The sequence below is a fragment of the Nanorana parkeri genome, unplaced genomic scaffold (assembly GCF_000935625.1).
Source record: "Nanorana parkeri isolate BGI_ZX_2015 unplaced genomic scaffold, ASM93562v1 scaffold95, whole genome shotgun sequence".
In the NCBI taxonomy this organism is placed as follows: domain Eukaryota; kingdom Metazoa; phylum Chordata; class Amphibia; order Anura; family Dicroglossidae; genus Nanorana; species Nanorana parkeri.
Window position 1 is genome coordinate 2,307,143 of NW_017306363.1, and position 6,682 is coordinate 2,313,824.

Here is a 6,682-nt window from a genome sequence, read left to right on the forward strand (position 1 = left end):
ATTGCCACTTGCTACTGCACATCGAGTTATATGTGAGTGTCAATTTAAATAAGATTAGAAGTACAATGAAACTCTTTTTTTTGCATATATCTACTGCTGGCTAGCAGTAAATATATGCAAAAACATAAAAATAAATAAAAAAGTTTCCAAAAAGGGTTTTACTTACCGGTGTCTCCGCCAATTGCTCACATCCGAAGATCTGAAGATTCTCGAGGGGCCGAGCAGCATGATGTGGCTGGCGCATGCACAATAGAGATCTTCGGCTGGGAGCAGAGGAGAGACACAGGGTAAGTCAATTTCAACAGGTTTACGCGTTTCTGGGGCACGCCCCTTCATCAGAACCTATGAGTCATAGGTTTACGCATTTCTGGGGCACGCCCCCTTCATCAGAACCTATGAGTCATAGGTTCTGATGAAGGGGGCGTGCCCCAGAAACGCGTAAACCTGTTGAAATCATAGGGGCAGAGGACGCTGGTGAATTACATCTTTCCAGACTCTTCCTGCTAGAGGTTCCCATTTCCCATCGAATTCTACATGCTTTTATTCCATTGAATTTCTGTAAGTACAGCCTAGAGCTGCGTGTTTTATTATTAAATTACATTTTTACACTATGGAGGCGCCCTTTTTCGTTCTTTGTCTCCAAGAGTACTATCTGTTCCATACTGCTCCAATCAGGAGGGGGTCTGTGGACTTACTGGAATGTGTGAAACTTGTTCATTTTATAAGGACCACAATTACGTTCCCAGGTGCTGGTAATGGCGGATATATTGTAAAGCGCTGCGCGGACTCTTGGCATCATATCAAACCTGTATAACAATAACAATAATAACTAAATAATATGAGTCAAAAAGGAGTTAATAAAAAATGTGATGTGAAAAACACCACTGAATAAAAATCCTTTTATTTTACAAGCCAGGTAAGAAAGTCACTGGGAGGCACCATATTGCTGTCTATGCGGAGAGGAAGGGGTTAAGCAAGTAAGCTGCACAGTATTAATTCATCTTACAACTGTTGAGCCGGATTATATGTTATTTTTGGATAAGTGTCAATGGACACTGATTTCTTTTAAAGCTGAACTCCAGGTGTAAATATTTAGGTATACATACACTATTGCCAAAAGTATTGGGAGGCCGGCCTTTACACACACATGAGCTTTAATGGCATCCCAGTCTTAGTCCGTAGGGTTCCATATTGAGTTGGCTCCGCCCTTTGCCGCTATAACAGCTTCAACTCTTCTGGAAAGGCGTCCACAACGTTTAGGAGTGTGTCTATGGGAAGGTTGGACCATTCTTCCAGAAGCACATGTGTGAGGTTGTATATTGGTCCAGCTTGGCCTAATGTACTGTAAGTACATATATTTTAGACCTGATAGGGCCACGGGGATCCTGTAAAACAATGTAGTGGCCGGAGCTAATACACCTGTGGCCGCAATCTTCTGCGACCTGTATGCCACCGTTCCTCCTGTCCGGGCTGTGATTTGTAGTCTCTCTACAGCTTGGAGTCAGTGGTGGAGCGCCAGGGCCCGGTTGTAGCTGCGACCCTGGTAGATCTGCCACTGACTCCAAGATGTAGAGAGACTAGAATGCTTAGCAATACATTATACAGCAATGCAGAACACCGCCAACTAAAGAGGACTACAAATCCCAACAATACATTGTAAAGGACTGCAGAATAATACCATCAGCTATAGAGGACTACAAATCCCAGCAATACTTTATACAGCAATGCAAAATAATAAGAAGCTATATACTCTGTGTTGCTCCGGGTTCCCGGGCCTGATGTCTCCAGGGTCTCAGAAGAGCTGTGTGGGGTTTAGGGGGGGCTGTGCAGGCTTTCAGGAGGCTGTTCAGGTTCTTACGTGGCCAGTGCAAGCTCCAGGTGGTGAGTGTGGGTTCACAGGTGGTCAGCGCGGGATCCAGGCAGTCAGTGAGGGATCCAGGCGGTCAGTGAGGGCTCCAAGTGTCGGCTCAGCTGGGCCTATTTGCAGGGGCGGGCCTGGAGCGGGAGCTCCACCCGCCCCTATGTTAATCCGGCCCTGCACTAATGGCATTCAGCTTTAGTATTATATGTATATACTGTATATGGCTCCCATGTTGCCGTAATCAAAATTCGCGCTCAGACCCATTCGGATGCATTAAACTGAAAAACACATCTGATTGGCCACAAAAGTCACATGTCCGATTCAGTTTCATTTTTTAACCAAATTTGGACAGGATCCGAAATTCGGAAACGGAAATTCAGATTCGGATGCATTCGGATTAGGAAATTCGGATGTGTCCGAATTTCGGGAAAATTCCTCCGAATTTTGATTTGGAATGAAACGAATCGCACATGTCTATTACCCTCTAAAGGTTTGTTCACGAAGACGTTGTCCATCTTTCAGCGCAGATGAAAAGCACTAAAAAGAGAAAACCCGTTGTGATCACAAGAACCTGTTCACCCCAGTGAGCTGCGCGCTGTTTTGAGTTGCGCTGGTTTGGAAAGGAAATGCTGCACGCTGCTTACTGGGCTTATTGAGCTGCAATTTGCCATGCACGTCAATGTGATCCTTTGAACAACACAACGTGTTTAGAACACGCACGGACACACATGAATGGAACGCGTGTAAACTTGCGTGTTACGCTGTGCATGTGCTGTTCCAACACAAAGCGAACAAAAACAACACTTCCAGCTTTGCTTTCAGTATTGCGTCATTTCAGTGAGCTCGTCTTCTTGGCGTTATTGATGTAGTATTTCGGATGGGACGTTCTTCCTTCCAGGTTTTTGTATGTTTGATGGGATTTGTAGGGATTAGATATTAAAGGAGAACTATGAGGTGAATGCTTTTCGCTCACCTCATAGTTCTGGCCGACCGGTGACAATGAGACTGTCACAGGTCGGCTCAGTAGATCGGGAGGGGAGCGAACACATACCGGCGTTCGCTCACTTCTCGATCCTGTCACAGCTCTCTGCCGTGACAGGGGAGGGGCTGGATTCCCCCCTCCCCGCTCCGATCCACCAGCGCTGACTGGTGGATCGGACGGCGGGGACAGCTGGCTCTGCCTCTAGATAGTCACACAGCTGGGCGTATCCCGGCACAATTGTCAGGATCCGCTTTAGCTGCGGCATCTCAGTATAGCTGAGCCTAGGGTGACGGGAGGACGCTAGTTTGTGTCCTCCCGTTACCCTAAGGAGAACTATGGGGAAAAGCCTTAACCCCATAGTTCTCCTTTAAAGCAGATACATTACTATATGAAGGCAGCCAATCACGTGTCCATTTCTCTCATTCATCCCCAAAGACAAGAAATCACTCGATTCCCCCCACCCATGCCAATCAATGTAGATGGAGGAATCTCCTTTGCTGGCTATTAGACATGTAAGCTGCAGGAAAAATTCGGTTCAGATATTTCGTGATTTCGGGATTCGGATCCGAAATTCAATTCAGTTCGGGTTTCAGACGAAATACGAATTTTCGTTAGTTTCGGATGAGTTTACGAATACCACAGAAAACCATATACAGATATTAATACTAAAGCTGGATCTCCTAGACATGAATGGCATTCGGGATCCGAATTTCTGAATTGCATTTGGGAGCTCCATGAAGCAAAACGGGTCTGGGAGCGATATTAAAGCTGAGGCTTCCAGACCCAAATGGCATTTGGGAGCTCTCGAATGCTATTCGGAAATTCAGACTCCATTCGGGTCTTGGAGCCTCAATTTTAGTATTATGTGTATATGTTAGGGATGCACGGATACCGGTTTTTCGGTATGGAGTACGAGTACGGATATTTATATTTCAGTACTCGCCGATACCAAGTACCGATACCGGTACTTCCGGTAGCATAGAGTCGGCTTCCTGTCAATCAGGGAGCCAGGCGGCGTGTCATTACCATCCGCCCAGCTTCTTGATTGCCTGGGAAGCCGACTCCATTCTGTTTGGCCGGCTGGATGCTGATTGGCCAAACAGATCTGACAATATGGTGACACGACCCCAACCTTGCAGATACCTCATTCCCCTCACATAGATCGTCAGCAGCATTCATTACCGTACCTAGGGTTGCCACCTTTTCTTCCAGCGAAACCCGAACACTCTAACGACGCACGGACATTTTTGGGGGAGAATGAGTTATGGCTTATTCATATGTAAATAGTGCCGCCCATTCATATGTAAATATCACAGTCCAGACTATTTTCAGTGGGGGGTCAGTAGCCCCGATCTTAATTTTGGTTGCCCCTGTCTGCCTGACATCTTGTGTCCGGGTTTCAGCTGCCATGAAACACGGACACAGCATTCAAAACCCGGACTGTCCAGGTGAATCCTGGGCAGGTGGCAACCCTAACCGTACCACAGATGTCCCTCGGCCAGCTGGGAAGACACCGCTCTCTAAGCTCTCCTGGATCTGCCCACATCTCCTGCGCCCATGTGATCGGCCCTCAGCCTGCTACTGCGCATGCGCAGTCTGCTCAGCGCTCCCATTCAGAAATCCTGTGCATGCGCAAGCTGAGGCTGCGCACACAGGAGACGTGGGCAGATCCCGGAGAGCTTAGAGAGCGGTGTCTGCCCAGCTGGCCGAGGGACTGGTACGTTAATGATATGCTGCTAAAAATCTATGTGAGGGGAAAGGAAGGCCCGAAGCGAAAAAAAACTAACCGCAGGGCATACATGACAAGGTGTATAGGGGAGACAAGCTAAAGGGTTAACGAGGGTTCGGTAAAAAGTATGGGAACATCTATGCTACCTTAGTCATGAGGTGTCTGCAGGGTGAGGGTCGTGTCACCATATTGTCAGATTTGTTTGCCCGGCTTGATGCTGATTGGCTGGGAAGACGGCTTCCCGGCCAATCAGCTTTGAGCCGGCCAATCAGGCTCGAGCCAGCCAAACAGCATGAAGCCAGCTTCCCAGCTCCATGTTTTCTCACGGCACTGCCAGTCAGGAAATCTCCCTCTGACCGGAAGTTGCGTTATCGGGAAAGGTATCGGAGCATTTGGGCAAGTACTTGTACTCGCCCAAATACTCAGTATCGGCACTGATACCAGTATCGGTGCATCCCTAATATATAAGTAGTATTCTATAATATGAACGAATATTCGTAGCGGCAACATTGTGACCCGGGAGTCCCGAGGCTGGGTGACACCAGGAGCGGTTACTGCGTGTCACCCCACCGAGACGATCTTCTTGATACCTGCCGGCGGCCATCTTGGTGATGGACGCCGGCAGAGAATGGAGGGGACAGTGGACAGTCCGGGTTTTGAGTCCTCGATGTAATGTGTCTGGGTTTTAGTGGGCCTGAAACCCGGAAACAGCACATACAGGACTCAAAACCTGGACTTGTCCAGCTGAATCCGGGAGAGGTGGCAACCCTACTCCCATGTTGCCTTAACCAAAATTAGTCTTCAGACCCATTCGGATACATTAAACTGAAAAGCACATCTGATTGGCCAGAAAAGTCGCATGTCCCATTGAGTTTTGTTTTTGAACGAAATTCGGACGGGATCTGAAATTCGGAAACATAAATTCGGATTTGGACACATTCAGATGCATTGGGTTTGGAAATTGGGATGTGTCCGAATGTCCAAAAATTTGTCAGAAGGAGGGGGAGTAATGTTCCAGGGACCGGTCAAAGAGCCGGTCGACTCGGACGATCGGGTGAGCATAACTTTATTATTTTTGAACCCAGGGGCATCCCGAGGCTGGGTGACACCTGGAGCGGTAACTGAGTGTCACCCCGTTGAGACGTCACTGCGCATGCGCGTGACGTCACCACCCGCGTGCATGATGACGTCATCGCACGCGCGCGGCAGTATTCTGATACCTGCCGGCGGCGATCTTGGTGATGGACGCCAGCAAAGAGAGGAGGGGACAGTCACCCAGCGGGATAAGGTATGCCGCCGGGTCCCCTCCTCTCTACTGATACTTTTCAGAGGTGGTGACACCAAAATGCCTGTGAATCAATTTGGTGTCAACCCTCCAATGGTGTCACCCGGGTGCGGGCCGCCCCCCGCACCCCCTTGTGACGCCACTGTTTGAACCTTATTTTTAATATTTGCTTTACTATTTAGTACTATATTATGTCTCTCTTTTTTAACAATTAAAAGCCTACTGACCTCCTCCTCACCTAGATAAATAGATAGATACATTAGATACAGTAGATAGATAGATAGATAGATAGATAGATAGATAGATAGATAGATAGATGTATTGAGTTGACGAGGTCAGTGAAAAAGAGATGTAAGAACAGATACGAGAGAGAGAGAGAGAGAGAGAGAGAGAGAGAGAGGGAGAGGAGAGAGAAGAGAGAGAGAGAGAGAATATACAGTTTCTGCCTTGGGAACTACATCTCCCATGAGTCCCGAGCGCCCAGAGCTTCACAAAGAATCATGGGAGTTGGAGTTCTTCAGCGGCGATCAGCTGATTCCCCAGGCCGAGCCGCTCTACGTCACTCTCTATTGTGCAGAACGCGTCTAAGGGGAGCCGCCTAACAGCGCGCATTGATATCAGTCTTCTTAGATCCTAAAACCCCCCTTTAGTGGGAGAAAGGAGTACAATCCAGTTCTCTCGGCTAGATAGAAGAGCGCGCGCAGCTGGGGGTGCGATTGGGGAGTTTTTTTGGGGGGCGCGGGGTGGTTGCATGCACAGCGCGGGACTACTTTACGTGGAGAGACTGGTGCGGGTGGCGGAGGAGGGGGCGGCGGGGAGAAGAGG